This window comes from Bison bison, unplaced genomic scaffold, assembly GCF_000754665.1.
Source record: "Bison bison bison isolate TAMUID 2011002044 unplaced genomic scaffold, Bison_UMD1.0 scf7180017851926, whole genome shotgun sequence".
Classification (NCBI taxonomy): domain Eukaryota; kingdom Metazoa; phylum Chordata; class Mammalia; order Artiodactyla; family Bovidae; genus Bison; species Bison bison.
The window spans coordinates 238105-250074 of NW_011482499.1; the positions used below are offsets into that span (position 1 = coordinate 238105).

The 11970-nt window shown below is 40.1% G+C and overlaps 1 protein-coding gene across 13 annotated transcripts in view; it reads left to right on the top strand.

Annotated features, from left to right (window-relative positions):
- The first annotated feature begins 4370 nt into the window (after window positions 1–4370).
- PRRC2C (proline-rich coiled-coil 2C) overlaps window positions 4371–11970 on the top strand; it is a 96226-nt gene continuing 88626 nt past the window's right edge. For 11 of the 13 annotated variants that reach the window (XM_010851976.1, XM_010851937.1, XM_010852008.1 and 8 more), the window contains exon 1: window positions 4381–4603. The gene's annotated coding sequence lies outside the window, so the exon portion shown is untranslated. Of the gene's footprint in view, window positions 4604–11231; window positions 11344–11970 lie in introns of all 13 variants that reach the window. The other 2 variants (XM_010851945.1, XM_010851990.1) reach the window with 2 other exon arrangements.

Sequence of the window (11970 nt, forward strand, 5' to 3'; positions counted from 1 at the left end):
GTTATTCAAAATATCTAGTTCTAGTGCTAACAAAGAAATGTACTATCATGAAACAATGCCATTTGCAGGAACTGTGGATGGAATTAGAGATTATCATACCAAGAGAAATAAGTCAGAGAAAGAGAAATATCATATGATATCACTTATATGTGGAATCTAAAAAAAAGATGCAAATTAACTCATTTTCAAAGCAGAAACAGACTTAAGACAAAACAAACATTATTACCACAGTGGAAGGGGTGGTGGAGGGATAAATTTGGAGTTTGGGATTAACAGATACATACTACTTTATATAAAATAGATAAAGGAACTATATCTTGTAATGGAACTATATCTTACAATGGAAAAGAATCTGAGAACACAGATGCATATGTATATATATATATATGTCAATTAAAAAAGAGAAATTTATTATCAATCTTATTTTCATTACTATGTGGCAATAAATGATTTGAATTCGTGGCTTCTTTTACACATTTTACATACAATCTGTTGGGCAACAAAAAAGTTAAAAGTGACTTACACTTTCAGAAATGCTACAGGTAGCAACCAAAGTTACAATTTTAGACATAATAACTGAGTACTGTATTTATGTTTATCAGCAACATTTCAAGTTTCTCTTTCTGGCCTAAAACATTTAGAAATCACCTTTTCTATATTTTCAATTACCACCTGCCTAGCTTCTTTGCAATCATTTCTACTTTGCATTCCCTAGATCTCTCCCTTTCCTTTTGGCCTCTGGATCCTTGCACTATAACATTACTCACTTCCTGACTTCGGTGAGTAACTTCCAACCTGAGGCAAAACTGTAAACCAGTAAGTCTCTTTCCTCCATCTCCTTCCTCTTCCCCTTTCTTCTCCATGATACTCTCAGTTCATTAATGACATTATACCCTCTTGACTTAAATCCACTGCTCCAAGAACTTAGTTTCTCTTCTCAGCTAAGAAAATTCCGGGGGTGGACAGTAAATCCCAATTATTCAAATTTCTTTGACGCACAACTTGCAATGAATGAACAATGCTTTTATCCAAAAAGCACCTTTTATTCCATTATTTTAAAAAAGGGTCTGCTAAGCAAATTAATAATAGTCTGACAAATAATGAAAATCTTTAAAGTAATATTCCATTATTTTATACATAATGGAATATTTTTATATAACATACAATATATTTAGTATATAACTTCTTAGAAGTTCACAGAAGTAATTTTTCAAAGCACTGGCAATACATTTTCTTTATTGGCAAAATTACAATATCTGTTGAGGTTTATAAAATGAGCTTACAATTTCATTCAGTATTTGGGAATTATGGTTTTCATTACATCAGGCTCATACTATTTCACAATTTACTAAATATGATATGCTGGACTATTGGTGAAAGGAAACTAAAATTGTCAGGTGCACACAAACATTTAAGAAACACCATTACTAATGAAGCATGAAACCTTCATTGGTTCTTTTTCATCGCATACCTAATAAATTTTCAGTATCTACAGGTTTACAGATTCAATTTCAATGAGAAGGGTAGAAACTCAATGAAACCACTAGCTAATAAGGCTCGACAATCACAAACAAAGTAGGTCATATTGTTTGGAGAATCAATTTGTTTTCAGTAAAAAAACTAGACTGTCCTTATTTCATATATCAACTGGCAATTTGCTAATGTTATCTTAATGTTTAAAAAGCACAACAGGAAATTAAACGCATGTTTTCATTCAAACTGTCATGAAAACATTTTTGTTACCAATGACAAATTTATCTACACCAAAAGGGTGTTAGGGGAGATTTGCAAATAATCCAAAACAAAATAAAACTTTTTAAAGAGTACTATTTGGCTTTGGACATTGCACCAATACCTAGTGATGGCAGTCAGATTTTTCCCAAGATATTTGAAATAGGGATGATAAGACCGCTTCCTGAAAGTTAAACTTTAAGATTATATACAATGGATACGAGCAGAAGTAGGCAAAGTCACCTTTAAAATGCAAACTTGCCTGACTTGATTGTGACTTGATTTTATTGAAGAATATTGCTAAAAGGTTTGGGTAGCCATGGAAACAGAGAAAAGAGCATACAGAGGCACCTGAGGGCCAGTGTCCATCCAAATGCTGTCAGGAGAGAAGACGCCCAAATCAACAGAGCAGCAAGATGTCCCTACTGTACTTGAGATCAATATATAAAGCTCCAACTATTGGAAACTGAGTATTTCTATCTTTGGGATGAAATTGTCCTGTCATGGAGATAGATGAATCAAGAACAGTCTATACACACAACTCAGCTTGTTCTGAATTTGTGCTCATCAAGCAACCTTCTGATAATGTCTTTGGTTTCCTAAGTAAGTTTGTCTACATAGAAAATGCACTGGCTTTCCATCCTGAGTATTCAGGTACACAAATTACAGCTCTTGGAAATTAATAACTATTCTGGTTGCACATGCTAGTCTTGTGACCTTGGTTAAGGTAAGTTCATCTGATTGCTGGAGCTGTTGCATGTTGCTAATGAAAGACACTTCTGTTCTAACATACTCCAGACAACATTCTAGAGTATTCTGGAAAATTCACCAAAGTAATGCTTCCTGTCTGCTTGAGGGCGGCCAGCAGGCCTTTCCCTGGCTATGCCAGCCGAGTGCTTCCGTTTCAAAAGATCATTGATATCAATGGTGTGGGGGCTGAATGCCTGTGATTTACCTCTCTTTATTATTTTATTTGTTCCAACACTTCTATAGTGACAATTTCATAATCATAATGGTGTAGAAGACAGCTAACCTGTTTGAGCTTTATTTAAAGGCTAAAAAAATGCAATCTTTTTAAATCTGACACACAATGCTATATAGTTACACATGCATGCACACTGCTGCCAGGCTGTTAAGTCGCTTCAGTCGTGTCCGACTCTGTGCGACCCCATAGACGGCAGCCCACCAGGCTCCCCCATCCCTGGGATTCTCCAGGCAAGCACACTGGAGTGGGTTGCCATTTCCTTCTCCAATGCATGAAAGTGAAAAGTGAAAGTGAAGTCGCTTCAGTCATGTCCCACTCTGTGAGACCCAGTAGATGGCAGCCCCCCAGGGGCAGCCCCCCATCCGTCCATGGGATTTTCTAGGCAAGAGTACTGGAGTGGGGTGCCAATATATACACTGTACATATGTATGCACACATTTATCATTCGTTTCTCATAACAACTTTATGAGTCATGAATTTTTTTCATTACACATTAAAACTCTTCCTGGGACTTCTGCTGTGGTTCAGAGGTTAAGACTATGCCTTCCAACGTAGGGGTAAAGGGTTCAATCCCTGGTGGGAAAATCAAGGTCCCACACGCCCGTGGGTGCAGCCAAAAATTTTAAAACAAAAAAAAACCAAACCATTTTTCTGACTGTAAAATCTGGGTATTATAGAAAGGTGAACATAACATTTTTTTAAAAAATCTGATGGCTTTAAACACTATTAATGTGTTCGCCTTTACAAATAGTTCAAAATATATTTTAAAGTTTTTTCCTATAAATATGCATATGCTAATGCTATGCTAAGTCGCTTCAGTCGGGTCGGACTCTGTGCGACCCCATAGACGGTAGCCCACCAGGCTCCCCCGTCCCTGGGATTCTCCAGGCAAGAACACTGGAGTGGGTTGCCATTTCCTTCTCCAATGCATGAAAGTGTAAAGTGAAAGTGAAGTCGCTCAGTCTGTCCGACTCCTAGCGACCCCATGGACCGCGGAGCCCAGGCTCCGCGGTCCATGGGATTTTCCAGGCAAGAGTACTGGAGTGGGGTGCCATTGCCTTCTCCAAAATATGCATATATGTGTTTTTTTAATATGTGTGTTTTTATAACATATTTACGGCATAAGCATATTATGGCTTAAGCACTTCCCTTATCTTTAGATATTACTCAGAATTTAACAGCTTTCAAATATTCCATAATATCAATATATCATAATGTATTTATCTCTATATCTTTAACAACACACAAGTATTGGTGTTATGAGTACTGAGTGTTGTGTTTGCACCTTTCTAGAAAATACCAACATATTGCCAAATATCAAGGTTAAATTTTACGCATAGCTTAATTTTAATTAAACTGTCAAACTGTTGTTTGAACCAAGTCACACAACTATCCAACACCCACCAAGAGTGCTCACTTCTCTGAAGCATAACAACCTGTAATTGAGGTCTCTCGAAGAGTTTTTGGAGAGATCTCAAACAAAATCTTTGCCCTGCAGCGCGAGCTCTAATCTTCGGAACGCCCTCCGTCCAGCAAGAGGCGCCGTAGCCTTCCGCCGGGGTTGGGCCGCCACGGAGTCCTCACGTGATCCGGCCGTCTCCGCGCCGTGGGGGCGGTCTCGGGGATTCGCCTTACGCACGCCGCCGCATGACGTCGTACGTAGGGGCTGGCTAGCCGCCATCTTGCTTCTTTTTCTCGCTCGCTATCTGCCTCTCGGGCGGCAGCGAAAGTGCTTTGGCGGTTTGTCCATCCTGTAGCTTAGGCTTTCCGGGTCCCGTGGTCCTTCCAGCCGCCCCCTACCCCTATTTCCCCTTTCCCTTTCCCCGTATCAGAACTCGGCGGAACCCCTCGAAGTGCGCAAACACACTCAGCTTGACACCCTGGCGGGTAAGGAAAGCGAGGGCGTAGGAGCTGCGATCAAAGCGGGCCCCATCGGGGAGGGCTGGCGTGGGGCGGCCCGGGGCATGGGAGCGCACCCCGACCCTGGTGCCCAGGTTCGGGGGAGCCGCGTGCAGTGGGGCCTTCGGGTCTGGCATCCCCTTTTTTCTCGTTTACTACCATCGTCTCTGCTTCTGGGGGAGCCTCGGCCTCCTGCTCGGGGAGCGGGAAACCGGAGTCGGATCCGCCCCATGTGGTCTGCAGCGGGAGTTCCGGACCGTCGGTCTCCTCCCACCCAGGCCTTAGCTCAGGCCCTGAAGGGGGATTACGCGTGTTGCCGGTTAAGGGAAGGGAGTTTTCCTTCCCGCGGGAGAGACGGGTGCGCGGTCTCTTTTCGTAGTGTGGGCACGCGTTCCCCAGACTGAAGGGCTCATGTAGGCCCTTTAATGCCTGCCTTTTCTTCGCGTTCAGTGAGGGTGAAATTTGCAATGAGTCGTGTGCGGGAGAGACCGGGTTAAAGATCGGCTCGGTCAGGGGCTCTTGAGGGAATCAGCACCGTTCCTACTTCCGCTAGGGACGTGCTGCCCCCACTCCAGAGGCGGGTTCGGATAGCCTTTTCTCCCCATAGGCCTCTCCATCCCCTCACCTGCAGGGTGAATCCCACCCTGCGGCTTCCTGGCTTTGAGATAGCGTTAGTATTGGTGTTACGGTAAAGGCCCCACTTTAGGACTTGAAAAAGACATGGTGGGTGGGAGCGGGCAATAGGAATCCTGTTAAATTCTTCCTTTCCTCGAGGGGAATATGTCTAATTCCTTTAAAGGGATGTATATTTGTTTTGACCTGATCTGAGATTCTTTTGAGGTTTCTGACATGCCTGATGTTTGCTGGCTTCTAAGGCTACCCGGATTTCCGCATTGACCGATCTTCAACCTAGGTCCATAGATTCATACCTCGCCAGGGTACTTGGAATTGTACAGTAGGCGGCTGTGCTGTAGGATTTTCATTTGGAATGCCCTCAGAAGAATCAGTATTCTTGATTGGAAGGCTTGATAGGTTACTCTTGCAGATAGAAATGACAGGATGATAACTTAAGCGCCCATCAAGTCCAGCTCCAGCATTTGTTAAAAGTAGATATAACCGCCCTTGTTGGTAATTAAGATGCTGCTTTGACTGGAGCCATTTTTAGGTGTGTGCCATCAGATGCACTGCAGCATCTTTTCTGGCCCACCTCAGATGCATTGATCTCCTAAAAAGAGGAGGAATAGATGGAATTTGAGTTTCTAGCATATAATCAACTAGTAATTCTCTCCTTTTCCGTAGTGGAATTTTCAGAATATAGACTTTTAATTTTACTTTTATATTTTGGTCGAGTCAGTTCTATATATGGTTGTTTTCCCACCTCCACTAGTTGACCTTTACTGAGCACAGAAATATGCTCTTTACATACATTCTCTTTGTTAATCTTACAACAAGCCTTTGAGGGAGGTACTATCATCATCCCCATTTTACAGATGAGGAAATGAAATTTGAGAAATGAAAGTGGTTTGACCAAGGTCACAGGGCAGTTTTTGATGGTGCATAGGTTCAAACCCAGATTGTCTGAACAGAAAGGGGATGCTTTGAGCTATCAAGCTGTCTCCCTGTTCTTTGTAATTTTGTAAACTATAGTAACTAAATAAGATACAGTATTATTAGCCTAGTTTTTGTTTTGCTTGAGTCAGTATAGAAACATTGTTGCATGTGAAGGTTAAAGTGTCGCAAGATGTAAAAAATAGATTACAGCTATTCTGGGGATGGGGTAGAAGCTAATTTTTGTACTTTCTATGATTTAAAGGACAATTGAGTAACAGCTCTATGGTATAACATGAGTTTTAAATTCTGCTATCTGGCCTGTATTGATAAAATATTTTCTCATCTGTAAACTGGAGATGATAATAACTCCTTCAAAGAAGTCTTGTCATAGGATTATCATAGATAATGTATGTAAAGGGCTTATTGCTGTGCTCATACATACTAAGATGTCAACTAGCAGTGGAAGGAGAATGGCAGGATAATGGTAGAAGAAAACACTCTCAGCAGAGGGTAACCTGTATATTTTCAGAACAGGGTATACCTTCTTTGATAACTTAATAAATAGTCCACCCCCCCTTTTTTTTTTAAAGATATTTTTAGACCTAAATATCTTTTTTACAAAACACGTGTGTGTTAGGTTTTGTTTCTTAAAGATTTCTTCATGTTCTGAAGTCAGTACACCTGGTATCAATATATTGGACATGACTGAAAATACAGAAGTTCTGCCTCATCCCAATTCCTGTCTCTCCTCTACCCTTACCCCTCTGTCTTTACTGGTAATATATCTTTGAAGACTAAATTATGTCCTCCAAGACTATATTAAACCTCCAAGTGGTTTCCTCCCTCTGTCATCTCCCAAACACCACTTCAGTATGTAAGTCACTTGAGTAACTTGTGTTTCAGATTCTATTTATGCTGTATTTGTGTAAGGCAAGGATTGATCACTGATAAAATGTTAACACAAATTGGTATAGAATCCTGTTCTTACCATGAAGGAGATCCAAAAGTTGTGTCTGCTTGAGTTATGACTAATATACCTTCAGTAAAGCAAAACTTGTCATTTTATGAACTGGCAAACCCCATGAAAACTTCTCAGTCTATGTTAACTGTTGTTTAGAATTGATATGTTAGTTTTGAGTCATAACATTTTAAACTTCTCAGTAATGCCCTTGATGCATCAGTTAGTACATCTTTTGGGATAAAAGTGTTCTCTGGGGAGGCTAGCTTCAGTAAACTTTTTATTGTGTATCCACCACCACCACCCTCACCCCAGGCTAAATATAGTCTGACCTTTTTGCCAGTTATATTTCTAGTTATTATTTTGCTCTTGATTGACAGAATGCCTATCACATTTTGGGGCCTGTGTGTGAACATATTTGCTGGCAAATCAGAAGAAAGGCTGTTACTGAGTTTCAACAGTTGTCTGGTTGGCAGACAAAAACTTTTATGTGGTTAGTCTGTACCTAGAGTTGAACACAAGATAGCAATGAAATTATTTCTGTCAGTGTAATACACTGATCCATATGTGGTAGTGCTGGGTGTTCTACATTAAAGAAGAGTAGGACATCATCAGCATTTGTGGAGCACTTCAAAATGTTATTGGGTGTTATTTACGTAACATTATCTAGTAGTATTCTATTTACTTGTCTGTTCTGATACTAGTCTGTTTTCCCTTACTAGACAGTTTCTGTGTTCTTATCACTTTGTACAATACTTGGCATACGCCTAGAGTTTATTATATGTTAATGAATGAGACTAGGAAACACAAAGATTAGACCCACAACTAAGGTTCAGCTGACAAATAGTGGGGCAAAAGAATACCCCATCATCCCTCGCCCCGCACCTTTATTTACCTACTGGAATCAAATGCTTTCAGGTAGTTTGTGTTTCTGTACTGTACATTGTGAGATTTACTTGCATCAGATTATCCTTCCTAATTTTTAGATTTATTCAACAACATTACAGTTCTTTTAATTTTGTAAGACACAGTGCATCAGAGGGAAATGGCTTTTGGTTCCTACTTCCAAGATGCTCACAGTCTTTAATATTAAAAGTTACTGTGTGATCTTTGGATTCATACTAGAAAATTAAAAATATACAGGCAGGCAATGAAAATTTGGGCAGAAAGTTCATATATGGAAAACTGTCTATAGTATCGGTCAAGTGTCCAGTTGATTACAAGTAAAGGCATGATGGCCAGAAGAGACTTAACTGTAATTATTAATAGTCAGTGAGCACTTATCATGCCAGGCACTGAACTAAGAACACTTTGAGGATTCTCTCATTCCATACAATAAGTCTACAATGTGGATTATTTTATTAACATGACACAAGTAGAAAACTGGGATTTAAAGAGATTTAGTAATTTGTTCAAAGTTACTTAGCTAGTAAGTGAGATTTGAATCATTGACCCAGGGCCTCAGTGCTTAACTTGTATACTACATGAATTTCCCAGTGGCCATTGTTTCCCAAACTTTAGTCATTTACAGTTTTTGTTTTATCTTCAAACCATCTGTCAACAGTTTTCTTTAATTCAGCTTACCGTCTTTTAATTAAATGAATTTGAAAGAAAAATTTACATGATTATTCGGTGTTAGAGTTTCCCCTCATATGTGTTGAAGTAAACATGTAATTTTAAATATCCCCTTATGGACCACTTAAAATCATGTAATATACCATCAGTAGTCATTTGTATTCCACCCTTTGGAACAAAACTGCTGTAAGAAATGAATACTGCATAGAATCAGGCAGCAGTTAGCATTAATGAAGGCCAGAAGTGATGAAAGTCCAGAAATAGATTCATCAAACAGGAAATAGCATTGCAGGAGTAGAGATAGAAATTAGAACCTTAACTGCATACTTGGGTCAGCCATGACCAGGATAAACTGCAAGGTAGAATGGGTTTGTTTAGACAGAGAAATGTAATAGGATGTCTAAGACAATCTATGGCAAGAGAAGGAGAACACTAATGAGTAACTTGTCACTACAGAAATCAAAGTGAAAGAGAAAAGTCTGAAAATTAGGTTTTGTTAGAGCCAAATATAGCCAAGTTCAGAAAAATATGTGAAAAGCGGCTCTTAGGCTTTGGCTTGAGTGATTGGTGGTGGACCCTAACAGAATGTAGGTCAAGTAATGAGGTTGAAAGGTTAAGCATGGAGGAATTAGTAGTGAGACTTATTAATTTTTAGGTAGGTTGAATATTCAAATAAGCTCCGGACTAGGAGTTTTAAAACCTAGGGTTAGTCTTTTTGTCACTTTGTGCCAAAAGCTGTTAAACTTTTGGGGCAACTGACTTGGCTTCTTCAAATTGTAGATACACTGTATTCATCTGGAAAATAAAGATAATGCCTGTTTTCCCTATCTTAGTGGATTGTTACAAAGATCACATTAAATGTGTTTCCTATGCTTCGAGAGTCCCTTGGACTGCAGGGAGATCCAACCAGTCCATTCTAAAGGAGATCAGCCCTGGGATTTCTTTGGAAGAAATGATGCTAAAGCTGAAACTCCAGTATTTTGGCCACCTCATTCGAAGAGTTGACTCATTGGAAAAGACTCTGATGCTGGGAGGGATTGGGGGCAGGAGGAGAAGGGGATGACAGAGGGTGAGATGGCTGGATGGCATCACTGACTCGATGGATGTGAGTCTTGGTGAACTCTGGGAGTTGGTGATAGACAGACAGGGAGGCCTGGCGTGCTGCGACTCATGGGGTTGCAAAGAGTCGGACACCACTGAGCGACTGAACTTAACTGAACTGATGCTTTTTGAATGTAATATTCTTTGACATCATATGAGTCTTCCCTGATGGCTCAGAAGATAAAGAATCCACCTGCAATGTTGGAGACCCAGGTTTGATCCAGGTTGGAAAGATTCCCTGGAGAAGGGAATGGCTACCCACTGCAGTATTCTTGCCTGGAGAATTGCATGGACAGAAGAGCTTGGTGGGCTAAAGTCCATGGGATCGAAGAGTCTGACACGACTGAGTGACTAACATGAGTCCTAACCACATTTAAAACAGAAAAACATGAAAAATAGAAATTGGAAGGCTTCCACTGAGGATATTCTCAATGAGACTGGAAGATCTCCTCATGGATGTGTATGTAGTTAGAGAATGGGTGTTTACAGAAGTTAAAATTGATCTTCCTTCCTCATTCTTTCCTCATTTATAATCTGAAAGTGCAGGGCTGCTGTCTATGGTTGTACCAGTTGTGTACTGCACAGATGCCAGGCTGAGGGAGGTAGCAAGGGCTGAAATCCATCCATAATCTGCTTGCAGAGTCCTGTGCCCTTTGTAGGCCTCCTAGGGGAAGTACTCTTGCCTGGAAAATCCCATGGACGGAGGAGCCTGGTGCACTGCAGTCCATGGGGTCGCTAGGAGTTGGACACGACTGAGCGACTTCACTTTCACTTTTCACTTTCATGCATTGGAGAAGGAAATGGCAACCCACTCCAGTATTCTTGCCTGGAGAATCCCAGGGACGGGGGAGCCTGGTGGGCTGCCGTCTATGAGGTCGATAAGAGTCGGACATGACCGACGTGACTTAGCAGCAGCAGTAGGGGAAGTTGTGCTTCCTCTTCTCCCTCCCAAGGCATCAACCCCCTCACCAAGAGGAGTACCTGTTTCTTCCCAGAGGGTGTGTTTTCCTGTTTGCACAAAGGCCCTGGGAAGGCCAGTGCTCTGAAAGGCTCCTTTAAGGAGAGATGTTAAGGATGCGTTTAGAATGTCAAAAACAACTGGGAGACTGGAGAAATGGTCTCTAGGAACAGAAAGCCTAGAACTTACTACCAAGATGGGTTAAGTAGTTGCACAACAGCAAGTACAGAATTTCAGTTTATCTAGTATATTTTAAAGATGGGCACTGTAACGTATTAAACATTTCTAGTAATTTGGGAACAGTATATTAAAATATACATAGATTATCAGCTTTCAGAGAGGCAAGAGCATACATGAGTAAAACTATACTTACTATTTAATCTGAAAAAAAAAAACTAAATATTTTGGCAATATGATTATTGTTGCTTGACCTGTACTTTTAAGTAACTTAATGTTTGGTTTAAATTTTGTAGATCTTAACTGAAGAATATTACATGAAAAATTGCTTCTGAAATGAGACAGAGGAATTTTGTTTCAAAAGCAGGAAAAGGATGTTATTGAAATCTTTTGACAGAGATATGGAAGGTTGGTTATATTGCTGTATAAGTGTTAAAATTTAGATTAAGAAAAACTGGATTTTTCAATGTACAGTTCTGTAAGTTTTGGTAATGTGTAGTTACGTGTAGCCACACAATACAGAATGTAGAAAGGTGAAATATCTCCCAGCTGTAGAATCAGTCTTCTGACATTTTGGAGACACATTATCTCTCTTGAAGAAAGAACTGTTGAATATGGATTGAAAAGTCAAGAACAGCTTACATGTGCTGATTGCTTGAAATCCTGACCTTACCATCACCACCACCAACCCACCCCACCCCCCAAGTTTTTTTTCTTTGGGTTGTATTTGTCACAAACCTGAAAACATAGTATAAAAATGGAAGTAGAAAGAGCTGGGTAAGTTAACATGTCTCGAGACAGATCGTTTTAATGGTGGAGGAATAGAGCCAGTGCTTGATGGGGAGGGATGCTAACCAGTTTTCTATACTTAAAAATTAAAACTTTAAATTCCAACCCTTAAAGACAGCTTTTTAGTCGTATGAAAAGTTTTGAATAATTAATGATGTTGGATGACCATCTTAGGACAGTGCTTCTCTTTTTGTTCCGTAATACCCAACATACTTAACCTTGCAAAAAAACAAAGTTCACTAAGAA